This window comes from Oncorhynchus nerka, linkage group LG14, assembly GCF_034236695.1.
Source record: "Oncorhynchus nerka isolate Pitt River linkage group LG14, Oner_Uvic_2.0, whole genome shotgun sequence".
NCBI lineage: Eukaryota > Metazoa > Chordata > Actinopteri > Salmoniformes > Salmonidae > Oncorhynchus > Oncorhynchus nerka.
The window spans coordinates 101251798-101279293 of NC_088409.1; the positions used below are offsets into that span (position 1 = coordinate 101251798).

The window sequence follows — 27496 nt, forward strand, 5'->3', positions numbered from 1 at the left end:
GGAGCAAAGTACAGAGAGATCCTTGATGAAAACCTGCTCCAGAGCGCTCAGGACCTCAGACTGGGGCGAAGGTTCACCGTCCAACAGGACAACGACCCTAAGCATACAGCCAAGACAATGCAGGAGTGGCTTCGGGACAAGTCTCAATGTCCTTGAGAGGCCCAGCCAGAGCCCAGACTTGAACCCAGATCGAACATCTCTGGAAAGGCCTGAAAATAGCTGTGCAGCGACGCTCCCCATCCATCCTGACAGAGCTTGAGAGGATCTGCAGAGAAGAATGGGAGAAACTCCCCAAATACAGGTGTGCCAAGCTTGTAGCATCATACCCAAGAAGCCACGAGGCTGTAATCGCTGCCAAAGGTGCTTCAACAATTATTTTTAATACATTTGCACACAGAAATGTAAAATATTTGTAATAAATTTTAGAATAAGGCTGTAACGTAAAAAGTCAAGGGGTCTGAATACTTTCTGAAGGCTCTGTACTTTGCCTCTTCCTCCCTAACAGGTCTTGTTTGTTGTTCTGTAGTGTGTTGTCGTGGGAGGAGTGTGTGTGTGTTCTGTAGTGTGTTGTCGTGGGAGGAGTGTGTGTTCTGCAGTGTGTTGTCGTGGGAGGAGTGTGTGTTCTGTAGTGTGTTGTCGTGGGAGGAGTGTGTGTTCTGTAGTGTGTAGTCGTGGGAGGAGTGTGTGTGTGTTCTGTAGTGTGTTGTCGTGGGAGGAGTGTGTGTGTGTTCTGCAGTGTGTTGTCGTGGGAGGAGTGTGTGTGTGTTCTGCAGTGTGTTGTCGTGGGAGGAGTGCGTGTGTGTTCTGTAGTGTGTAGTCGTGGGAGGAGTGCGTGTCCTGTAGTGTGTTGTCGTGGGAGGAGTGTGTGTGTGTCCTGTAGTGTGTTGTCGTGGGAGGAGTGTGTGTGTGTTCTGTGTGTGTGTCCTGCAGTGTGTTGTCGTGGGAGGAGTGTGTGTGTGTCCTGTAGTGTGTTGTCGTGGGAGGAGTGTGTGTGTGTTCTGTAGTGTGTAGTCGTGGGAGGAGTGTGTGTGTGTCCTGTAGTGTGTTGTCGCGGGAGGAGGGTGTGTTCTGCAGTGTGTTGTCGTGGGAGGAGTGTGTGTTCTGCAGTGTGTTGTCGTGGGAGGAGTGTGTGTTCTGTAGTGTGTTGTCGTGGGAGGAGTGTGTGTTCTGTAGTGTGTTGTCGTGGGAGGAGTGTGTGTTCTGTAGTGTGTAGTCGTGGGAGGAGTGTGTGTGTGTTCTGTAGTGTGTTGTCGTGGGAGGAGTGTGTGTGTGTTCTGTAGTGTGTTGTCGTGGGAGGAGTGTGTGTGTGTTCTGCAGTGTGTTGTCGTGGGAGGAGTGTGTGTGTGTTCTGTAGTGTGTAGTCGTGGGAGGAGTGCGTGTCCTGTAGTGTGTTGTCGTGGGAGGAGTGTGTGTGTGTCCTGTAGTGTGTTGTCGTGGGAGGAGTGTGTGTGTGTCCTGCAGTGTGTTGTCGTGGGAGGAGTGTGTGTGTGTTCTGCAGTGTGTTGTCGTGGGAGGAGTGTGTGTGTGTTCTGTAGTGTGTTGTCGTGGGAGGAGTGTGTGTGTTCTGTAGTGTGTTGTCGTGGGAGGAGTGTGTGTTCTGTAGTGTGTAGTCGTGGGAGGAGTGTGTGTGTGTTCTGCAGTGTGTTGTCGTGGGAGGAGTGTGTGTGTGTCCTGTGGGAGGAGTGTGTTGTTCTCGTGGGAGGAGTGTGTGTGTGTTCTGCAGTGTGTTGTCGTGGGAGGAGTGTGTGTGTGTCCTGTAGTGTGTTGTCGTGGGAGGAGTGTGTGTGTGTCCTGTAGTGTGTTGTCGTGGGAGGAGTGTGTGTGTGTTCTGTAGTGTGTAGTCGTGGGAGGAGTGTGTGTGTGAAGATGCTACCAGTAGAACAAAAGGTCACCAGCCTCTGTGTACAAGACATGAGCCACAGACAATTTGACTTGACGTAAGGCAGTATGTGTGTGTTCTGCAATGTGACAAATCCGACCAGCCCTGGTTTTATACACAGTATGGCTTGATCATGTCTGTCTGTCTGTCTGTCTGTCTGTCTGTCTGTCTGCCTGTCTGTCTGCCTGTCTGTCTGCCTGCCTGCCTGCCTGCCTGCCTGCCTGTTTCATACCGCAGCAGCAGCTCTCTGTAGCTCTGTTTAGTCTCCAGTAGGATGCCTGTAAAGTGTTGCAGTCAAGCATATTGACTATAGCCCACACAGCTACAAGCATGTTGACTATAGCCCACACAGCTACAAGCACGTTGACTATAGCCCACACAGCTACAAACATATTGACTATAGCCCATACAGCTACAAGCACGTTGACTATAGCCCACACAGCTACAAGCATGTTGACTATAGCCCACACAGCTACAAGCATATTGACTATAGCCCACACAGCTACAAGCATATTGACTATAGCCCACACAGCTACAAGCATATTGACTATAGCCCACACAGCTACAAGCATGTTGACTATAGCCCACACAGCTACAAGCATATTGACTATAGCCCACACAGCTACAAGCATGTTGACTATAGCCCACACAGCTACAAGCATGTTGACTATAGCCCACACAGCTACAAGCATGTTGACTATAGCCCACACAGCTACAAAGCATGTTGACTATAGCCCACACAGCTACAAGCATGTTGACTATAGCCCTGTCACAGCTGTCAAGCATGTTGACTATAGCCCACACAGCTACAAGCATGTTGACTATAGCCCACACAGCTACAAGCATGTTGACTATAGCCCACACAGCTACAAGCATGTTGACTATAGCCCACACAGCTACAAGCATGTTGACTATAGCCCACACAGCTACAAGCATGTTGACTATAGCCCACACAGCTACAAGCACGTTGACTATAGCCCACACAGCTACAAGCACGTTGACTATAGCCCACACAGCTACAAGCACGTTGACTATAGCCCACACAGCTACAAGCACGTTGACTATAGCCCACACAGCTACAAGCACGTTGACTATAGCCCACACAGCTACAAGCATGTTGACTATAGCCCACACAGCTACAAGCATGTTGACTATAGCCCACACAGCTACAAGCATATTGACTATAGCCCACACAGCTACAAGCATGTTGACTATAGCCCACACAGCTACAAGCATGTTGACTATAGCCCACACAGCTACAAGCACATTGACTATAGCCCACACAGCTACAAGCATATTGACTATAGCCCACACAGCTACAAACATATTGACTATAGCCCACACAGCTACAAGCACGTTGACTATAGCCCACAGCTACAAGCATGTTGACTATAGCCCACACAGCTACAAGCATGTTGACTATAGCCCACACAGCTACAAGCATGTTGACTACAGCCCACACAGCTACAAGCATGTTGACTACAGCCCACACAGCTACAAGCATGTTGACTATAGCCCATACAGCTACAAGCATGTTGACTATAGCCCACACAGCTACAAGCATGTTGACTATAGCCCACACAGCTACAAGCATATTGACTATAGCCCATACAGCTACAAGCACGTTGACAACGGTATTTTAATCCTCTTTTAACATAGGCCAGGCCCTGTTGTTACCTCATATGCCTTGCATTAGGCCTGGTGAGAAAGCACTTCAATTAGCTCTTACTTGCTATTGGCTCAACCATTGGCTCAAAGTACCCCAAGGCAAACATGTTGACTTTATTAGCCCATACAGCTACAAGGATGTACTTCCATGCCAGGTTTATAACCTCACATTGAAGCTTATAGAGACCAGAACTGATGTATAAAACAATCTTGAAAAAGATCTACTTTAATTTAGATACAAGCATCATGAAACCTCTTAACACAATAAATGTATTTAGTCTTGGTGAATACCAGTGTTTTGGGACTCGCTAACCACTCGCTAACTTGCTAACCACTTTTTCCATGTGGTTTCTTCCTTCACGTTCTCCATGAAATGATGACCCCCCTTCCCAAATATTTGGTCAAATGATTCATTCTTTATTTTGCTCAACTTACCCCACTCCCACCAAAAGGACGAGTCCACAGCATTGAAAGGATAGCTTGACCCTTTATCTACTTCCCATTCTTCAGATGAACTAACCATTTTTATGTTTCTGCGTTCCGTTTGAAGGAAGTTGCTAACTAGTGTTAGCGCATTGACAGGAAGTCTATGGGAAGAGCTAGCATGTTAGCATAGACTTCCAGTCATTGCACTAACGCTAATTAGAATGGGCTTGCGAAACTACCTATAAACTTCCTTCATACTGGACACACTGATGAAGAGACAAACAGGGCCTCATTACCGACATCCAGAAGTAGACAACGGGGCCTCATTACCGACATCCAGAAGTAGATAACGGGGCCTCATTACCGACATCCAGAAGTAGCCTCATTACCGACATCCAGAAGTAGACGGGGCCTCCCATCCAGAAGTAGACCACGGGGCCTCATGACTAACATCCAGAAGTAGATAACGGGGCCTCATTACCGACATCCAGAAGTAGATAACGGGGCCTCATTACCGACATCCAGAAGTAGATAACGGGGCCTCATTACCGACATCCAGAAGTAGATAACGGGGCCTCATTACCAACATCCAGAAGTAGATAACGGGGCCTCATTACCGACATCCAGAAGTAGATAACGGGGCCTCATTACCAACATCCAGAAGTATACCACGGGGCCTCATTACCGACATCCAGAAGTAGATAACGGGGCCTCATTACCGACATCCAGAAGTAGATAACGGGGCCTCATTACCGACATCCAGAAGTAGATAACGGGGCTTCATTACCAACATCCAGAAGTAGACCACGGGGCCTCATTACCGACATCCAGAAGTAGACCACGGGGCCTCATTACAGACATCCAGAAGTAGATAACGGGGCCTCATTACCGACATCCAGAAGTAGATAACGGGGCCTCATTACCGACATCCAGAAGTAGATAACGGGGCCTCATTACCAACATCCAGAAGTAGATAACGGGGCCTCATTACCAACATCAATAAGTAGATAACGGGGCCTCATTACCAACATCCATAAGTAGATAACGAGGCCTCATTACCAACATCCAGAAGTATACCACGGGGCCTCATTACTAACATCCAGAAGTATACCACGGGGCCTCATTACTAACATCCAGAAGTAGATAACGGGGCCTCATTACTAACATCCAGAAGTATACCACGGGGCCTCATTACTGACATCCAGAAGTATTACCACGGGGCCTCATTACCGACATCCAGAAGTAGATAACGGGGCCTCATTACCGACATCCAGAAGTAGACCACGGGGCCTCATTACCGACATCCAGAAGTAGATAACGGGGCCTCATTACCGACATCCAGAAGTAGACCACGGGGCCTCATTACCGACATCCAGAAGTAGACCACGGGGCCTCATTACCAACATCCAGAAGTAGACCACGGGGCTTCATTACCAACATCCAGAAGTAGACCACGGGGCCTCATTACCGACATCCAGAAGTAGACCACGGGGCCTCATTACAGACATCCAGAAGTAGATAACGGGGCCTCATTACCGACATCCAGAAGTAGATAACGGGGCCTCATTACCGACATCCAGAAGTAGATAACGGGGCCTCATTACCGACATCCAGAAGTAGATAACATTACCAACCAGGCCGCCAGGCTCCAATTCCAACCGGGCCGCCAGGCTCCATTCCAACCGGGCCGCCAGGCTCCATTCCAACCGGGCCGCCAGGCTCCATTCCAACCGGGCCGCCAGGCTCCATTCCAACCGGGCCGCCAGGCTCCATTCCAAAACTCCATTCCAACCGGGCCACCAGACTCCATTCCAACCGGGCCACCAGACTCCATTCCAACCGGGCCACCAGACTCCATTCCAACCGGGCCACCAGACTCCATTCCAACCGGGCCACCAGACTCCATTCCAACCGGGCCACCAGACTCCATTCCAACCGGGCCACCAGACTCCATTCCAACCGGGCCACCAGACTCCATTCCAACCGGGCCACCAGACTCCATTCCAACCGGGCCACCAGACTCCATTCCAACCGGGCCACCAGACTCCATTCCAACCGGGCTACCAGACTCCATTCCAACCAGGCTACCAGACTCCATTCCAACCAGGCTACTAGACTCCATTCCAACCAGGCTACTAGACTCCATTCCAACCAGGCTACTAGACTCCATTCCAACCAGGCTACTAGACTCCATTCCAACCAGGCTACTAGACTCCATTCCAACCAGGCTACTAGACTCCATTCCAACCAGGCTACTAGACTCCATTCCAACCAGGCTACTAGACTCCATTCCAACCAGGCTACTAGACTCCATTCCAACCAGGCTACTAGACTCCATTCCAACCAGGCTACTAGACTCCATTCCAACCAGGCTACTAGACTCCATTCCAACCAGGCTACTAGACTCCATTCCAACCAGGCTACTAGACTCCATTCCAACCAGGCTACTAGACTCCATTCCAACCAGGCTACTAGACTCCATTCCAACCAGGCTACTAGACTCCATTCCAACCAGGCTACTAGACTCCATTCCAACCAGGCTACTAGACTCCATTCCAACCAGGCTACTAGACTCCATTCCAACCAGGCTACTAGACTCCATTCCAACCAGGCTACTAGACTCCATTCCAACCAGGCTACTAGACTCCATTCCAACCAGGCTAGACTCCATTCCAACCAGGCTAGACTCCATTCCAACCAGGCTAGACTCCATTCCAACCAGGCTAGACTCCATTCCTCTACACGCTCGTTTTCTCTTCTCAAACGGCGCGTCGTTGTATTTAGCCACTGCTCTAGATCCAGTAACAACAGCTGTATCTCAGCATCCCTCGGCTTTCCGTCCCCATCCTGTCTGACCATCTTCTTCATGTGTATGTTGCTGTCTAGACACACGCAGCGATGCAAGGTTGGCTGCAGGAGTGTTCACATCATTTTCTTACCATTTCTAATTGCTACTAACCATCTTCTGCATCTCTCCGTATCTTTAAATGAGGAAATCAGTCTTCCTTTGGTTTCCTGTATAAAACGCAGCCAGGGACCGAACAACGGCTTGCTCTTGCTGACAATAATTTTTATACTTAATTGACTTTACCTGCGATATGCCTAACTCTTTCAACTTTCATACAAGGTCCTTCACCCCTGCCCCCCCACCCCAAAAAAATTAAATCTGTGACATCAAGCTCAATATGTTTCTACGTAGCAGGTTCTCTCCCTGTACACAGCCCATCAGTACACAGCCCATCTGTACACAGCCCATCAGTACACAGCCCATCTGTACACAGCCCATCAGTACACAGCCCATCAGTACACAGCCCATCTGTACACAGCCCATCTGTGCACAGCCCATCTGTGCACAGCCCATCTGTACACAGCCCATCTGTGCACAGCCCATCTGTAAATAGCCCATCTGTACACAGCCCATCTGTAAATAGCCCATCAGTACACAGCCCATCTGTAAATAGCCCATCCGTAAATAGCCCATCCGTAAATAGCCCATCCGTAAATAGCCCATCAGTACACAGCCCATCTGTAAATAGCCCATCAGTACACAGCCCATCTGTACACAGCCCATCTGTAAATAGCGCATCCAACTACCTCATCCCCATATTGTTATTTATGTTGCTCCTTTGCACCCCAGTATCTCTACTTGCACATTCATCTTCTGCACATCTATCACTCCAGTGTTTAATTGCTAAATTGTAATTATTTCACCACTGTGGCCTATTTATTGCCTCACCTCCCTTATCTTACCTCATTTGCACTCGAACGTATATAGACGTTCTCTATTGTGTTTTCGACTGTACATTTGTTTACTCCATGTGTTGTTGTTTGTGTCGCACTGCTTTGCTTTATCTTGGCCAGGTTGCAGTTGTCTGCTAAATGACTTAAATGTAAATGTAAATGTGATCTGGCGTCTACCTGGTTAAATAACAGGTGATCTGGCGTCTACCTGGTTAAATAACAGGTGATCTGGCGTCTACCTGGTTAAATAACAGGTGATCTGGCGTCTACCTGGTTAAATAAAGGTGATCTGGCGTCTACCTGGTTAAATAAAGGTGATCTGGCCTACCTGGTTAAATAAAGGTGATCTGGTCTACCTGGTTAAATAAAGGTGATCTGGCGTCTACCTGGTTAAATAAAGGTGATCTGGTCTACCTGGTTAAATAAAGGTGATCTGGCGTCTACCTGGTTAAATAAAGGTGATCTGGCGTCTACCTGGTTAAATAAAGGTGATCTGGCATCTACCTGGTTAAATAAAGGTGATCTGGTCTACCTGGTTAAATAAAGGTGATCTGGCGTCTACCTGGTTAAATAACAGGTGATCTGGCGTCTACCTGGTTAAATAACAGGTGATCTGGCGTCTACCTGGTTAAATAACAGGTGATCTGGCGTCTACCTGGTTAAATAACAGGTGATCTGGCGTCTACCTGGTTAAATAACAGGTGATCTGGCGTCTACCTGGTTAAATAACAGGTGATCTGGCGTCTACCTGGTTAAATAACAGGTGATCTGGCGTCTACCTGGTTAAATAAAGGTGATCTGGCGTCTACCTGGTTAAATAACAGGTGATCTGGCCTACCTGGTTAAATAAAGGTGATCTGGCGTCTACCTGGTTAAATAAAGGTGATCTGGTCTACCTGGTTAAATAAAAGGTGATCTGGCCTACCTGGTTAAATAAAAGGTGATCTGGCCTACCTGGTTAAATAAAAGGTGATCTGGCCTACCTGGTTAAATAAAAGGTGATCTGGCCTACCTGGTTAAATAAAGGTGAAATATCTGTTTTTAATTGATAATCGAAGGGAACATCTGCAGGTCTTACCCAGCTCCACTGCTGTGGCAGGTCTTACCCAGCTCCACTGCTGTGGCAGGTCGTACCCAGCTCCACTGCTGTGGCAGGTCTTACCCAGCTCCACTGCTGTGGCAGGTCCCACCCAGCTCCACTGCTGTGGCAGGTCGTACCCAGCTCCACTGCTGTGGCAGGTCCCACCCAGCTCCACTGCTGTGGCAGGTCCCACCCAGCTCCACTGCTGTGGCAGGTCCCACCCAGCTCCACTGCTGTGGCAGGTCCCACCCAGCTCCACTGCTGTGGAAGGTCCCACCCAGCTCCACTGCTGTGGCAGGTCCCACCCAGCTCCACTGCTGTGGCAGGTCTTACCCAGCTCCACTGCTGTGGCAGGTCCCACCCAGCTCCACTGCTGTGGCAGGTCCACCCAGCTCCACTGCTGTGGCAGGTCTTACCCAGCTCCACTGCTGTGGCAGGTCCCACCCAGCTCCACTGCTGTGGCAGGTCCCACCAGCTCCACTGCTGTGGCAGGTCTTACCCAGCTCCACTGCTGTGGCAGGTCCCACCCAGCTCCACTGCTGTGGCAGGTCTTACCCAGCTCCACTGCTGTGGCAGGTCCCACCCAGCTCCACTGCTGTGGCAGGTCCCACCCAGCTCCACTGCTGTGGCAGGTCACCCAGCTCCACTGCTGTGGCAGGTCCCACCCAGCTCCACTGCTGTGGCAGGTCCCACCCAGCTCCACTGCTGTGGCAGGTCCCACCCAGCTCCACTGCTGTGGCAGGTCTTACCCAGCTCCACTGCTGTGGCAGGTCCCACCCAGCTCCACTGCTGTGGCAGGTCCCACCCAGCTCCACTGCTGTGGCAGGTCCCACCCAGCTCCACTGCTGTGGCAGGTCCCACCCAGCTCCACTGCTGTGGCAGGTCCCACCCAGCTCCACTGCTGTGGCAGGTCCCACCCAGCTCCACTGCTGTGGCAGGTCCCACCCAGCTCCACTGCTGTGGCAGGTCCCACCCAGCTCCACTGCTGTGGCAGGTCCCACCCAGCTCCACTGCTGTGGCAGGTCCCACCCAGCTCCACTGCTGTGGCAGGTCCCACCCAGCTCCACTGCTGTGGCAGGTCGTACCCAGCTCCACTGCTGTGGCAGGTCCCACCCAGCTCCACTGCTGTGGCAGGTCCCACCCAGCTCCACTGCTGTGGCAGGTCCCACCAGCTCCACTGCTGTGGCAGGTCCCACCCAGCTCCACTGCTGTGGCAGGTCCCACCCAGCTCCACTGCTGTGGCAGGTCCCACCCAGCTCCACTGCTGTGGCAGGTCCCACCCAGCTCCACTGCTGTGGCAGGTCCCACCCAGCTCCACTGCTGTGGCAGGTCCCACCCAGCTCCACTGCTGTGGCAGGTCCCACCCAGCTCCACTGCTGTGGCAGGTCCCACCCAGCTCCACTGCTGTGGCAGGTCCCACCCAGCTCCACTGCTGTGGCAGGTCCCACCCAGCTCCACTGCTGTGGCAGGCAGCTACATTAAATCAATTAGAGAAAATCCACTCAGATGTTTTAGGTGGAAAAGTCCACATTTCCTCGGTCGGCCATACGCTTTCAATAAAAGCACTCATTTGTCCACATTTCAACAGATTTCTGAATCGTGAATTCACTGACAACGGAGCAGAGTGAGGCCTGCACCCAGCAACGTCACGAGTCACGGGACCCATTTCGGTTTCAGTACAGCACTACAGAGAGAGAGGAGGGCCAATTCCACCAAACTACTTTAAATGTATGGCATCCCTTGGGAGTTTCTGGATTTTGAGTAAACTTCTTTAAAACTGTATATAACACAACACATTTTTCCAATCTGGGCAGTGAACTCAATAGCAGCGTATTTCAGATGATATCAAGGCATTAGAATGTACCAGAAGACACCAAAATAGAGCTGGTTTGGCAAAATATTCTTAACCTCGGCCCAGGGGATCATGGCTGGCAACTTTCTCTATTTGGCTGGCTATTCTATGTGTGCGCGTGGGGGGTACAGTAGGCTACTTCTTGGGTTTATGGCACTGACTAACAGAATACGAGAGCGACAGAGAGAGCGACAGAGAGAGGGGGGACAGAGAGGTGGACAGAGAGAGGGGGACAGTGGGAAAAGGAGGGAAAAAGAGAGAGAGAGAGAGAGAGAGGGAAAGAGAGAGAGAGAGGGAAAGAGAGAGAGAGAGGGAAAGAGAGCGAGAGAGAGAGGGGGGCAGAGGGACAGAGGTGGACAGAGAGAGGGGGGAGAGAGAGAGGGACAGGGGGAAAAGGAGGGGAAAAGAGAGAGAGAGAGAGATAGAGAGAGAGAGAGGGGGGGAAAGAGAGAGAGAGGGGGAAAGAGAGAGAGAGAGAGGTAAAAAGACTTCATGAGTCGGTTTAGGATGTCTCTTTCTCACCCTCCCTTTCTGTCTCTCTCTCCCTCCCTCCCTTTCTGTCTCTCTCTCCCTCCCTCCCTTTCTGTCTCTCTCTCCCCCAGGTTTTCCCTCCTCTCGGGACCAGGAAGAGAAGCGACTCTCTGGGTTCAGTTTGCTGGGAGGGTCTTGGGTTGTATTTCTTCCAACACAGTCTGGGAACAGAGCCAACTAGACTAGAGCAAGAAGGAAAAATAACAAACAGCAGCCACAGTACAGACAGTAGGGAGACCGTTCTAAATAGAAGTGGGGAAAAGAGAGAGGGAAAGAGGCCCTTCTGTGAGTAAGAACTAAACTAACTATTCATATTAGCAAAAGCCAAAAAGGAGGAGTGAGAAGGAGAGAGAAGAGGGAGAAGAGAGGGAAGAGAGGAGAGGGAAGAGAAGAGAGGTAGAAGAGAGAAGACAGGAGAGGGAGAAGAGAGGGAAGAGAGGAGAGGGAAGAGAAGAGAGGTAGAAGAGAGAAGAGAGAAGAGGGAGAAGAGAGGGAAGAGAGGAGAGGGAAGAGAAGAGAGGTAGAAGAGAGAAGAGAGAAGAGGGAGAAGGAAGAGAAGAGAGGTAGAAGAGAGAAGAGGGAGAAGAGAGGGAAGAGAGGAGAGGGAAGAGAAGAGAGGTAGAAGAGAGAAGAGAGAAGAGGGAGAAGAGAGAAGACAGGAGAGGGAGAAGAGAGAAGACAGGAGAGGGAGAAGAGAGAAGACAGGAGAGGGAGAAGAGAGGGAAGAGAGGAGAGGGAAGAGAAGAGAGGTAGAAGAGAGAAGAGAGAAGAGGGAGAAGAGAGGGAAGAGAAGTAGAAGAGAGAAGACAGGAGAGGGAGAAGAGAGGGAAGAGAGGGAAGAGAAGAGAGGAGGGAGAAGAGAGAAGAGGGGGAAGAGAAGAGAGGGAGAAGACAGGAGAGGGAGAAGAGAGGGAGAAGACAGGAGAGGGAGAAGAGAGGGAAGAGAAGAGAGGTAGAAGACAGGAGAGGGGAGAAGAGAGGGAGAGAAATTGTGAATGTGGTGTGGCATAGGATGACGTGTAACCTACAGAACTAGGGTTGCAAAATGCAGGTAACTTTCCCAAATGACCAAGGTTTTCCAGATAACCAGGTTGGAAGCTTCCTAGAATCAGGAGGGAATTGGCAGAAAATGTGGAATCGTCCTTCCAGGATTTCTGGAAAACCTGGGAAATGTTGCAACCCTATACAGAACCATGGTGTGGAATGATGCGAAGAGCAGGCTAATCTAGGTTTCTCTGGGAAGTGAACAGAATCGTGGATGTTATAACACCTTGACAGGATTAGTTCTGTTTTTTAAATGATTGAATGGAACCACATATTGGACAATGTGGTTTTGTCTCGACTTCAAAAGGCCAAGTTAACTCCTAAAGTAAAACTACCCTGATAGGTGCTCCTAAAGTCAAACTAACCTGATAGGTGCTCCTAAAGTCAAACTAACCTGATAGGTGCTCCTAAAGTCAAACTAAGAGGCCTACCCTGATAGGTGCTCCTAAAGTCAAACTAAAAGAGGTCTACCCTGATAGGTGCTCCTAAAGTCAAACTAAAAAGAGGCCTACCCTGATAGGTGCTCCTAAAGTCAAACTAAAAAGAGGCCTACCCTGATAGGCTAATATGTGTTTACATACAGTAAGTCTTTCTGAGTTCATAACAACCCAGTTTACTGCAGATGAAGGCCTTGCCTATAGATCCAAGTCTGCTGTTACAACCATGTACTGTGGCGTCTCCCTCTGCCTTCTCAATATCACATTATTCTTTCATAGCTTCACCTTGACTGTGCTGCTTGTAACTCATCCCAACGCCAGTCTCAGATCACCTGGCCAGATAAGCAACACTTTGTCAGCAAGAACATACCAAGGGTGCGTCCCAATAATCTCTCCCGTCTCATGAAGTGTATACTTGTTCACTAATTCCCACCAACCTAAAAGCATTGGATTGGTCTTCCCACAAACCTAAAAGCATTGGATTGGTCTTCCCACCAACCTAAAAGCATTGGATTGGTCTTCCCACCAACCTAAAAGCATTGGATTGGTCTTCCCACCAACCTAAAAGCATTGGATTGGTCTTCCCACCAACCTAAAAGCATTGGATTGGTCTTCCCACCAACCTAAAAGCATTGGATTGGTCTTCCCACAAACCTAAAAGCATTGGATTGGTCTTCCCACAAACCTAAAAGCATTGGATTGGTCTTCCCACAAACCTAAAAGCATTGGAGGGTTTCCACCTCATTGTTATACCAGTCAGTCAAGAGAAGTGAACAATTAGACACTGAGAGAAAAAATATTATTGAGACACACAACAAATCTGCCCGTGCTTGGAGGGAGGGAGACGGCATGCTACTAGTAGCTCACAATTCAAAACTCCTGTTCATCAGTTTATTCAAATCATCTCATTCTCTGTCGGTTCCTTCTGTCTTCCCTTTCCAGTGGACTGGCCACGCCTGGTTTCTCTGTCGGTTCCTTCTGTCTTCCCTTTCCAGTGGACTGGCCACGCCTGGTTTCTCTGTCGGTTCCTTCTGTCTTCCCTTTACAGTGAACTGGCCACGCCTGGTTTCTCTGTCGGTTCCTTCTGTCTTCCCTTTCCAGTGGACTGGCCACGCCTGGTTTCTCTGTCGGTTCCTTCTGTCTAACCTAATCCTGTTCCCTTTCCAATGGACTGGCCACGCCTGGTTTCTCGGTCGGTTCCTTCTGTCTTCCCTTTCCAGTGGACTGGCCACGCCTGGTTTCTCTGTCGGTTCCTTCTGTCTAACCTAATCCTGTTCCCTTTCCAGTGGTTCCAATGGACTGGCCACGCCTGGTTTCTCGGTCGGTTCCTTCTGTCTTCCCTTTCCAGTGGACTGGCCACGCCTGGTTTCTCGGTCGGTTCCTTCTGTCTAATCCTGTTCCCTTTCCAATGGACTGGCCACGCCTGGTTTCTCTGTCGGTTCCTTCTGTCTTCCCTTTCCAGTGGACTGGCCACGCCTGGTTTCTCGGTCGGTTCCTTCTGTCTAACCTAATCCTGTTCCCTTTCCAATGGACTGGCCACGCCTGGTTTCTCGGTCGGTTCCTTCTGTCTTCCCTTTCCAGTGGACTGGCCACGCCTGGTTTCTCGGTCGGTTCCTTCTGTCTAACCTAATCCTGTTCCCTTTCCAATGGACTGGCCACGCCTGGTTTCTCGGTCGGTTCCTTCTGTCTTCCCTTTACAGTGAACTGGCCACGCCTGGTTTCTCTGTCGGTTCCTTCTGTCTTCCCTTTCCAGTGGACTGGCCACGCCTGGTTTCTCGGTCGGTTCCTTCTGTCTAATCCTGTTCCCTTTACAGTGGACTGGCCACGCCTGGTTTCTCTGTAGGTTCCTTCTGTCTAACCTAATCCTGTTCCCTTTCCAGTGGACTGGCCACGCCTGGTTTCTCTGTAGGTTCCTTCTAATGGGTTCCACACATCAGTAGGATTGTCAAACGTTTACTTACCAAGAGTACTTAGCACCTCTAAACAGAGTCTCTCTTTTCTGTTGACACCGCACAGATTTTGAAGCCGTCAGTCTAGTTACAAATACTCCGAACTAGAAGGTGGTAGTAGCGTTGCATTCTTAAGACTGGTTTGGCAATGCTAGTCCCTGTGTATTTTGCTTTGTAGGTATCCAATGTTTGCTAACTAGCTAGCTGCGCTAATGTTGCTAACGCCCATGTTGCTACATCCCAGATGGCCAGTTAGCAAGAATACAATTTCTTTTAAATTAAATTTACTCTCCATAATCCCATACTGCCAGTGTCAGCCCTTAGCCAGTTTTGTTTTTAGCTAGCTAGTTAACGTTAGCATGTCATTCGATAGCTAGAACAACATATTTGTTCCTTTTTGTTGTCACTCCTGTCGGCTCCCCCACGTGGAGGTTCGCGCGCTCCGATTGGCTCCAAGTCAAGTTGTCCGCCACTGAGGAGCAAGTAGAAACCTCAGGCTCGTCGGTACGCAGCAGGAACATCCTCCTACTGTGATAAGTCTCTATCGGCAGTCAGATTATCTGTGTGTTTTAGGCCTAATGATTGTTTCCTATCCACTGTGCCTCTGCATTGCTTGCTCTTTATGGTTCAGGCCAGGTATCTGTAAAGCACTTTGTGACAACTAGCACACACACACACAAAAAAAAAGGGGGCTTCATAAAAATACATTTGATTGAATTCAATAGATTAGATAGGGATCCTCAAGAGGACAACTCAGTTGGACACGGCGTGGGTTTAGCGAGGCTATTTTTAAAATGACAAAAGGTGTGATGGGTCTGCTTTGCCTGCTCTATAGCCCTCAAAGACAATTCAGATCAGGTTACAGGCTACGTTCGGCTAAATATAGGTCTAGGATATCGCACTGCACAGACCGAGTGACGGAAAGACTGCTACAGTACCACAGGCTCACGGAAAGACTGCTACAGTACCACAGGCTCACGGAAAGACTGCTACAGTACCACAGGCTCACGGAAAGACTGCTACAGTACCACAGGCTCACGGAAAGACTGCAGTACCACAGGTACCACAGGCTCACGGAAAGACTGCTACAGTACCACAGGCTCACGGAAAGACTGCTACAGTACCACAGGCTCACGGAAAGACTGCTACAGTACCACAGGCTCACGGAAAGACTGCTACAGTACCACAGGCTCACGGAAAGACTGCTACAGTACCACAGGCTCACGGAAAGACTGCTACAGTACCACAGGCTCACGGAAAGACTGCTACAGTACCACAGGCTCACGGAAAGACTGCTACAGTACCACAGGCTCACGGAAAGACTGCTACAGTACCACAGGCTCACGGAAAGACTGCTACAGTACCACAGGCTCACGGAAAGACTGCTACAGTACCACAGGCTCACGGAAAGACTGCTACAGTACCACAGGCTCACGGAAAGACTGCTACAGTACCACAGGCTCACGGAAAGACTGCTACAGTACCACAGGCTCACGGAAAGACTGCTACAGTACCACAGGCTCACGGAAAGACTGCTACAGTACCACAGGCTCACGGAAAGACTGCTACAGTACCACAGGCTCACGGAAAGACTGCTACAGTACCACAGGCTCACGGAAAGACTGCTACAGTACCACAGGCTCACGGAAAGACTGCTACAGTACCACAGGCTCACGGAAAGACTGCTACAGTACCACAGGCTCACGGAAAGACTGCTACAGTACCACAGGCTCACGGAAAGACTGCTACAGTACCACAGGCTCACGGAAAGACTGCTACAGTACCACAGGCTCACGGAAAGACTGCTACAGTACCACAGGCTCACGGAAAGACTGCTACAGCTCACGGAAAGACTGCTACAGTACCACAGGCTCACAGGCTCACGGAAAGACTGCTACAGTACCACAGGCTCACGGAAAGACTGCTACAGTACCACAGGCTCACGGAAAGACTGCTACAGTACCACAGGCTCACGGAAAGACTGCTACAGTACCACAGGCTCACGGAAAGACTGCTACAGTACCACAGGCTCACGGAAAGACTGCTACAGTACCACAGGCTCACGGAAAGACTGCTACAGTACCACAGGCTCACGGAAAGACTGCTACAGTACCACAGGCTCACGGAAAGACTGCTACAGTACCACAGGCTCACGGAAAGACTGCTACAGTACCACAGGCTCACGGAAAGACTGCTACAGTACCACAGGCTCACGGAAAGACTGCTACAGTACCACAGGCTCACGGAAAGACTGCTACAGTACCACAGGCTCACGGAAAGACTGCTACAGTACCACAGGCTCACAGTGCAGCCGCCTGCTATCACACCATACTTGACAACGTCTCCTTTTTTAGGCTTAATGTGGACAAAACTGACTGGGTCAGTGTTCACAACAAAGACTGGGGGGTGGACACCAATGCACTTGACTAGCCACATATGACGTGTCCCAAATCACACCACATTTACTGTAGTGCTACTACTTTGTTATTACTACATAGTACCGATGTTACTAAGATATTACACATGTGTTAGCCACGCCAGTCAACACTAGTTAGTAGTTAACATTACACCTGTATTATGCCAGTCAACACTAGTTAGTAGATAACATTACACCTGTATTATGCCAGTCAACACTAGTTAGTAGTTAACATTACACCTGTATTATGCCAGTCAACACTAGTTAGTAGTTAACATTACACCTGTATTATGCCAGTCAACACTAGTTAGTAGTTAACATTACACCTGTATTATGCCAGTCAACACTAGTTAGTAGTTAACATTACACCTGTATTATGCCAGTCAACACTAGTTAGTAGTTAACATTACACCTGTATTATGCCAGTCAACACTAGTTAGTAGTTAACATTACACCTGTATTATGCCAGTCAACACTAGTTAGTAGTTAACATTACACCTGTGTTATGCCAGTCAACACTAGTTAGTAGTTAACATTACACCTGTATTATGCCAGTCAACACTAGTTAATAGTTAACATTACACCTGTATTATGCCAGTCAACACTAGTTAGTAGTTAACATTACACCTGTATTATGCCAGTCAACACTAGTTAATAGTTAACATTACACCTGTGTTATGCCAATCAACACTAGTTAGTAGTTAACATTACACCTGTATTATGCCAGTCAACACTAGTTAGTAGTTAACATTACACCTGTATTATGCCAGTCAACACTAGTTAGTAGTTAACATTACACCTGTATTATGCCAGTCAACACTAGTTAGTAGTTAACATTACACCTGTGTTATGCCAGTCAACACTAGTCAGTAGTTAACATTACACCTGTATTATGCCAGTCAACACTAGTTAGTAGTTAACATTACACCTGTATTATGCCAGTCAACACTAGTTAATAGTTAACATTACACCTGTGTTATGCCAGTCAACACTAGTTAGTAGTTAACATTACACCTGTATTATGCCAGTCAACACTAGTTAGTAGTTAACATTACACCTGTATTATGCCAGTCAACACTAGTTAGTAGTTAACATTACACCTGTATTATGCCAGTCAACACTAGTTAGTAGTTAACATTACACCTGTATTATGCCAGTCAACACTAGTTAGTAGTTAACATTACACCTGTATTATGCCAGTCAACACTAGTTAGTAGTTAACATTACACCTGTATTATGCCAGTCAACACTAGTTAGTAGTTAACATTACACCTGTATTATGCCAGTCAACACTAGTTAGTAGTTAACATTACACCTGTATTATGCCAGTCAACACTAGTTAGTAGTTAACATTACACCTGTATTATGCCAGTCAACACTAGTTAGTAGTTAACATTACACCTGTATTATGCCAGTCAACACTAGTTAGTAGTTAACATTACACCTGTATTATGCCAGTCAACACTAGTTAGTAGTTAACATTACACCTGTGTTATGCCAGTCAACACTAGTTAGTAGTTAACATTACACCTGTATTATGCCAGTCAACACTAGTTAGTAGTTAACATTACACCTGTATTATGCCAGTCAACACTAGTTAGTAGTTAACATTACACCTGTATTATGCCAGTCAACACTAGTTAGTAGTTAACATTACACCTGTATTATGCCAGTCAACACTAGTTAGTAGTTAACATTACACCTGTATTATGCCAGTCAACACTAGTTAGTAGTTAACATTACACCTGTATTATGCCAGTCAACACTAGTTAGTAGTTAACATTACACCTGTATTATGCCAGTCAACACTAGTTAGTAGTTAACATTACACCTGTATTATGCCAGTCAACACTAGTTAGTAGTTAACATTACACCTGTATTATGCCAGTCAACACTAGTTAGTAGTTAGTCTACACCTGTTGTTTACGAAGCATGTGACATAACATGTGACATAACATTTGTGACTGTTAATCTGGTTGGTAAGACGCATGCATATCACTGAGGCCATAATGAAAGAAAGGAAGTGTGACCATGCTGGTCATTTATGAACATTTGAACATCTTGGCCATGTTCTGTTATAATCTCCATCCGGCACAGCCAGAAGAGGACTGTCCACCCCTCATAGCCTGGTTCCTCTCTACCCGGCACAGCCAGAAGAGGACTGGCCACCCCTCATAGCCTGGTTCCTCTCTACCCGGCACAGCCAGAAGAGGACTGGCCACCCCTCATAGCCTGGTTCCTCTCCACCCAGCACAGCCAGAAGAGGACTGGCCACCCCTCATAGCCTGGTTCCTCTCCACCCGGCACAGCCAGAAGAGGACTGGCCACCCCTCATAGCCTGGTTCCTCTCTACCCGGCACAGCCAGAAGAGGACTGGCCACCCCTCATAGCCTGGTTCCTCTCCACCCAGCACAGCCAGAAGAGGACTGGCCACCCCTCATAGCCTGGTTCCTCTCCACCCGGCACAGCCAGAAGGGGACTGGCCACCCCTCATAGCCTCATAGCCAGAGCCAGAAGAGGACTGGCCACCCCCATAGCCTGGTTCCTCTCTACCCAGTACAGCCAGAAGAGGACTGGCCACCCTCATAGCCTGGCCACCCTCTCATAGCCTGGTTCCTCTCTACCCGGCACAGCCAGAAGAGGACTGGCCACCCCTCATAGCCTGGTTCCTCTCTACCCGGCACAGCCAGAAGAGGACTGGCTACCCCAGTACCAGCCAGCCAGAGAGGACTGGCCACCCCTCATAGCCTGGTTCCTCTCTACCCGGCACAGCCAGAAGAGGACTGGACACTCTAGGTTTCTTCTTAGGTTATGGCCTTTCTAGTGAGTTTTTCCTAGCCACTGTGCTTCTACACCTGCCTTGCTTGATGTTTGGGGTTTTAGGTTTGGTTTCTCTACAGCACTTTGAGATATCAGCTGATGTAAGAAGGGCTTTATGAATACATTTGGTAGCAAAGTTGGGGAAAACGTTGTGGAGGAGTTTGGTCAATGCATTGTTCACCATCTAGTAGATATATCTTCAAGACCTCAGTCAGTCACTTCTTGCATGAACACACCAAATCATTCGTGAACACTTTTGCCCCCTGGTGAGACTTGGCATGGGTCCTCCGATCCTCAATAAGGTTCTACAGAGGCACCATCATGACCGGTTGCATCATCGCCTGGTACGGCAACTGCTCGTAGTACATATGGCACTGGGACCAAGCTTCCTGCCATCCAGGACCTCTATACTAGGCAGTGTCTAAGGAAGGCCCTAAAAATTGTCAAAGACTCTAGCCACCCAAGTGATAGACTGTTCTCTCTGCTACCAGCACGGAGCACCAAGTCTAGGATCAAAAGGCTCCTTAAAAACTTCTACCCTCAAGCCATAAGACTGTTGAATAATTAATCAAATGGCCACCCGGACTATTTACATTTACGCCCCCTTTGTTTTTACACTGCTGCTACTCACTGTTTATTATCTATGGATAGTCACTTCACCTTGACTAACCTGTACCCTGGACATTGACTCGGTACAGATAGCCCCGTATAGAGCCTCGTTATTGTAAATGTACTGTGTTACTTTTTGATTGATTTTATATATTTTTTTAAACTTTAGTTTATTTACATTTAAGTGAATATTTATTTAGTGAATATTTCATTAACTCCATTTATAGAACTGCATTGTTGGTTAAAGGCTTGTAAGTAAGCATTTCACTGTAAGGTCTACTACACCTGTTGTATTCAGCATTTCACTGTAAGGTCTACTACACCTGTTGTATTCAGCATTTCACTGTAAGGTCTACTACACCTGTTGTATTCAGCATTTCACTGTAAGGTCTACCTACACCTGTTGTATTCAGCATTTCACTGTGAGGTCTACTACACCTGTTGTATTCAGCATTTCACTGTAAGGTCTACCTACACCTGTTGTATTCAGCATTTCACTGTAAGGTCTACTACACCTGTTGTATTCAGCATTTCACTGTGAGGTCTACTACACCTGTTGTATTCAGCATTTCACTGTAAAGTCTACTACACCTGTTGTATTCAGCATTTCACTGTAAGGTCTACCTACACCTGTTGTATTCAGCATTTCACTGTACAGGTCTACTACACCTGTTGTATTCAGCATTTCACCTGTTGTCAGCATTTCAGGTCTACCTACACCTGTTGTATTCAGCATTTCACAGTAAGGTCTACCTACACCTGTTGTATTCAGCATTTCACTGTAAGGTCTCAGCACCTACACCTGTTGTATTCAGCATTTCACTGTAAGGTCTACTACACCTGTTGTATTCAGCATTTCACTGTAAGGTCTACCTACACCTGTTGTATTCAGCAGGTTTCACTGTAAGGTCTACTACACCTGTTGTATTCAGCATTTCACTGTAAGGTCTACTACACCTGTTGTATTCAGCATTTCACTGTTGTATTCAGCATTTCACTGTAAGGTCTACTACACCTGTTGTATTCAGCATTTCACTGTAAGGTCTACCTACACCTGTTGTATTCAGCATTTCACTGTAAGGTCTACCTACACCTGTTGTATTCAGCATTTCACTGTAAGGTCTACTACACCTGTTGTATTCAGCATTTCACTGTAAGGTCTACCTACACCTGTTGTATTCAGCATTTCACAGTAAGGTCTACCTACACCTGTTGTATTCAGCATTTCACTGTAAGGTCTACCTACAGCTGCTGTATTCAGCATTTCACTGTGAGGTCTACTACACCTGTTGTATTCAGCATTTCACTGTAAGGTCTACCTACACCTGTTGTATTCAGCATTTCACTAAGGTCTACTACACCTGTTTTATTCAGCATTTCACTGTGAGGTCTACACCTGTTGTATTCAGCATTTCACTGAGGTCTACCTACACCTGTTGTTTTATTCAGCATTTCACTGTACACCTGTTGTCTACCTACACCTGTTGTATTCAGCATTTCACTGTAAGGTCTACTACACCTGTTGTATTCAGCATTTCACTGTAAGGTCTACCTACACCTGTTGTATTCAGCATTTCACAGTAAGGTCTACCTACACCTGTTGTATTCAGCATTTCACTAAGGTCTACTACACCTGTTTTATTCAGCATTTCACTGTAAGGTCTACCTACACCTGTTGTATTCAGCATTTCACAGTAAGGTCTACCTACACCTGTTGTATTCAGCATTTCACTAAGGTCTACTACACCTGTTGTATTCAGCATTTCACTGTAAGGTCTACTACACCTGTTGTATTCAGCATTTCACAGTAAGGTCTACCTACACCTGTTGTATTCAGCATTTCACTGTAAGGTCTACTACACCTGTTGTATTCAGCATTTCACAGTAAGGTCTACCTACACCTGTTGTATTCAGCATTTCACAGTAAGGTCTACCACACCTGTTGTATTCAGCATTTCACTGTAAGGTCTACTACACCTGTTGTATTCAGCATTTCACTGTAAGGTCTACTACACCTGTTGTATTCAGCATTTCACTGTAAGGTCTACTACACCTGTTGTATTCAGCATTTCACTGTAAGGTCTACCACACCTGTTGTATTCAGCATTTCACTGTAAGGTCTACCTACACCTGTTTTATTCAGCATTTCACTGTGAGGTCTACCTACACCTGTTGTATTCAGCATTTCACTGTAAGGTCTACCACACCTGTTGTATTCAGCATTTCACTGTAAGGTCTACCACACCTGTTGTATTCAGCATTTCACTGTAAAGTCTACCTACACCTGTTGTATTCAGCATTTCACAGTAAGGTCTACTACACCTGTTGTATTCAGCATTTCACTGTAAGGTCTACCTACACCTGTTGTATTCAGCATTTCACAGTAAGGTCTACCTACACCTGTTGTATTCAGCATTTCACTGTAAGGTCTACCTACAGCTGCTGTATTCAGCATTTCACTGTGAGGTCTACTACACCTGTTTTATTCAGCATTTCACTGTAAGGTCTACCTACACCTGTTGTATTCAGCATTTCACAGTAAGGTCTACCTACACCTGTTGTATTCAGCATTTCATTCTCACCTGTTGTATTCAGCATTTCACTGTAAGGTCTACCTACACCTGTTGTATTCAGCATTTCACTGTAAGGTCTACTACACCTGTTTTATTCAGCATTTCACTGTAAGGTCTACCTACACCTGTTGTATTCAGCATTTCACAGTAAGGTCTACCTACACCTGTTGTATTCAGCATTTCACTAAGGTCTACTACACCTGTTGTATTCAGCATTTCACTGTAAGGTCTACTACACCTGTTGTATTCAGCATTTCACTGTAAGGTCTACTACACCTGTTGTATTATTCACTGTGAGGTCTACTACACCTGTTGTATTCACATTGTAAGGTCTACCACACCTGTTGTATTCAGCATTTCACTGTAAGGTCTACCACACCTGTTGTATTCAGCATTTCACTGTAAGGTCTACCTACACCTGTTGTATTCAGCATTTCACTGTAAGGTCTACTACACCTGTTGTATTCAGCATTTCACTGTAAGGTCTACTACACCTGTTGTATTCAGCATTTCACTGTAAGGTCTACCACACCTGTTGTATTCAGCATTTCACTGTAAGGTCTACTACACCTGTTGTATTCAGCATTTCACTGTAAGGTCTACTACACCTGTTGTATTCAGCATTTCACAGTAAGGTCTACCTACACCTGTTGTATTCAGCATTTCACTGTAAGGTCTACCTACACCTGTTGTATTCAGCATTTCACTGTAAGGTCTACCTACACCTGTTGTATTCAGCATTTCACTAAGGTCCTGTTGTATTCAGCATTTCACTGTAAGGTCTACTACACCTGTTGTATTCAGCATTTCACTGTAAGGTCTACTACACCTGTTGTATTTCACAGCATTTCACTGTAAGGTCTACTACACCTGTTGTATTCAGCATTTCATTTGTAAGGTCTACCACACCTGTTGTATTCAGCATTTCACTGTTGTATTCAGTAAGGTCTACCTACACCTGTTGTATTCAGCATTTCACTGTAAGGTCTACTACACCTGTTGTATTCAGCATTTCACTGTAAGGTCTACCACACCTGTTGTATTCAGCATTTCACTGTAAGGTCTACTACACCTGTTGTATTCAGCATTTCACAGTAAGGTCTACTACACCTGTTGTATTCAGCATTTCACTGTAAGGTCTACTACACCTGTTGTATTCAGCATTTCACTGTAAGGTCTACTACACCTGTTGTATTCAGCATTTCACTGTAAGGTCTACCACACCTGTTGTATTCAGCATTTCACTGTAAGGTCTACCACACCTGTTGTATTCAGCATTTCACTGTAAGGTCTACCTACACCTGTTGTATTCAGCATTTCACTGTGAGGTCTACCTACACCTGTTGTATTCAGCATTTCACTGTAAGGTCTACCTACACCTGTTGTATTCAGCATTTCACTAAGGTCTACTACACCTGTTTTATTCAGCATTTCACTGTAAGGTCTACCTACACCTGTTGTATTCAGCATTTCACAGTAAGGTCTACCTACACCTGTTGTATTCAGCATTTCACTAAGGTCTACTACACCTGTTGTATTCAGCATTTCACTGTAAGGTCTACTACACCTGTTGTATTCAGCATTTCACTGTAAGGTCTACCACACCTGTTGTATTCAGCATTTCACTGTAAGGTCTACCACACCTGTTGTATTCAGCATTTCACTGTAAGGTCTACCACACCTGTTGTATTCAGCATTTCACTGTAAGGTCTACTACACCTGTTGTATTCAGCATTTCACTGTGAGGTCTACCTACACCTGTTGTATTCAGCATTTCACAGTAAGGTCTACCTACACCTGTTGTATTCAGCATTTCACTGTAAGGTCTACCACACCTGTTGTATTCAGCATTTCACTGTAAGGTCTACCTACACCTGTTGTATTCAGCATTTCACTGTAAGGTCTACTACACCTGTTGTATTCAGCATTTCACTGTAAGGTCTACTACACCTGTTGTATTCAGCATTTCACTGTAAGGTCTACCACACCTGTTGTATTCAGCATTTCACAGTAAGGTCTACCTACACCTGTTGTATTCAGCATTTCACTGTAAGGTCTACCTACACCTGCTGTATTCAGCATTTCACTGTGAGGTCTACTACACCTGTTGTATTCAGCATTTCACTGTAAGGTCTACCTACACCTGTTGTATTCAGCATTTCACAGTAAGGTCTACCTACACCTGTTGTATTCAGCATTTCACTGTAAGGTCTACTACACCTGTTGTATTCAGCATTTCACTGTAAGGTCTACTACACCTGTTGTATTCAGCATTTCAATGTAAGGTCTACCACACCTGTTGTATTCAGCATTTCACTGTAAGGTCTACTACACCTGTTGTATTCAGCATTTCACTGTAAGGTCTACCACACCTGTTGTATTCAGGGCGCTTGTGACACCTTCTCCAAGTTGACTACATACAGTCACTGTAAATGTAGCCAGGCTGCAAGGGCAATGTATACCCTGGTGTAGGCATGCTATGGACCTGGCCAAACTGCAGTTAGCTAACTACAGGCATGCTATGGACCTGGCCAAACTGCAGTTAGCTAACTACAGGCATGCAGTGCAGTTGGCTAACTACAGGCATGGCTACTGGAGGCATGCTATGGACCAGCCAAACTGCAGTTAGCTAACTACAGGCATGGCATGCAGTTAGCTAACTACAGGCATGCTATGGACCTGGCCAAACTGCAGTTAGCTAACTACAGGCATGCTATGGACCTGGCCAAACTGCAGTTAGCTAACTACAGGCATGCTATGGACCTGGCCAAACTGCAGTTAGCTAACTACAGGCATGCTATGGACCTGGCCAAACTGCAGTTAGCTAACTACTTTTCACAGCTGATAGTCACGTTAGGGCAAGTTAGCTGTGTAAATATATTTGCCCCGAAATACATACATTAGTTATGTACCTAACGTTAGGTATTTCATACGTTAAAGACTTTAAATTGTACTGCTCGTTTGATAATCACCCAGAGTACTTGTAATCAGGCTAAACCAGCTCGCCAAGAAATATTAACGTGTCCACCGACTGCTATTTGACGGTACTCAGACATTGTAGCTAACTGAGTAGCCTAACTGTTAGCTAGCTTTAATAGTTTTCATTCTTGTTAAAAAAAAGTCGTACATCTGTCTAGGAATGTAACGTTAGCTAACTAACGTTGTCCGGTTAATGGATCCACAAGCGTACATAAACATGAATCGTTATATAGTTAACTTTGTCTGGCTAGAGTTAATATTAATATATTATTGCTGGGCCTGAGTTCAACCTGAATGTTATTAACACAGTCACTGCGCTGTGCTATAGTTAGCCAGTTAGCATGTAGCAAGCTGTGCTATAGTTAGCATTTAGCAAGCTGCGTTGTGCTATAGTTAGCCAGTTAGCATGTAGCAAGCTGTGTTATAGTTAGCATTTAGCAAGCTGCGTTGTGCTATAGTTAGCCAGTTAGCATGTAGCAAACTGCGCTGTGGTGTGCTATAGTTAGCCAGTTAGCATGTAGCAAGATAAGATGCACTGTGCTATAGTTAGCCAGTTAGCATGTAGCAAGCTGCGTTGTGCTGTGCTATAGTTAGCATGTAGCAAGCTGCGCTGTGCTATAGTTAGCCAGTTAGCATGTAGCAAGCTGCGCTGTGCTATAGTTAGCTAGTTAGCATGTAGCAAGCTAACGTTACCGTGGGTCTCGGTGCGATGGTGACAAAACACACATCCATCTAGACGTTAATCAATTTGCTGGAACTGGTTCGTAACTAGCTTACTAGTTTAATTTGGTTTGGCGTGTGTTATTGCTTTGGTATATATCATGTCGAACGTTAACAAAATGTTCCCTATAATGACTGCTAGGTAGTAATGCCATGACATCGTTCAAGAGGAAGATGTCGCTTTTCTTACCCCATTTTCGTTGGTATCTGAGGAGGCCGATGTGGTGTCAGGAGTGACGGCCAAACCGACATTTCCCCACCGAAGAGGCTGCAACCGCTTTGCTCCTTCTTTTCTTATTTTTTTTAGCACTGCGCAAGGTTCCTCCCGGGTTTAAAAAACCGTAGCCGGTTCTGGTGCAATTTCAGGGTGTTTTTTTTTCTCGACAACGGTGATAAAACCATACGAGGTTTAGACTTTAGGGTTCAAAACGGAGGACGCGTCCTCTCGAACAAACGGCAGATCATGACTCCGGTATCGGCGCTGTGGAAAGGCAGGACTTTACATTTGTGTCCATAGCATTCACACACACACATTACCAGCCACTGACTGACTGATGTGGCCACTCAGCACAGACATCCGTATAAAGCTGATATACCTAAATTAAACCGATCGAGACACTCAAAACACACCTTGAAATCTTTTTTTTTGTTTTTTGTATTGTTATTGGTATTTCTAATTATTACTAAGTAGGATACTCAGTAATAGGAAACACAGGTAATTTTAGGTTACTCAAAATATGTTTCTTTTACAATTGAATGTCATATAGCATA

General features: G+C 46.8%; 1 protein-coding gene across 3 annotated transcripts in view; it reads right to left on the bottom strand.

Moving 5' to 3' along the window:
• bcl9l (bcl9 like) overlaps positions 1 to 27260 on the bottom strand; it is a 121269-nt gene extending 94009 nt beyond the window's left edge. For all 3 annotated transcript variants that reach the window (XM_065000645.1, XM_065000643.1, XM_065000644.1), the window contains exon 1: positions 26916 to 27260. The gene's annotated coding sequence lies outside the window, so the exon portion shown is untranslated. The remainder of the gene's footprint in view (positions 1 to 26915) is intronic.
• Between the last annotated feature and the right edge of the window lie 236 nt (positions 27261 to 27496).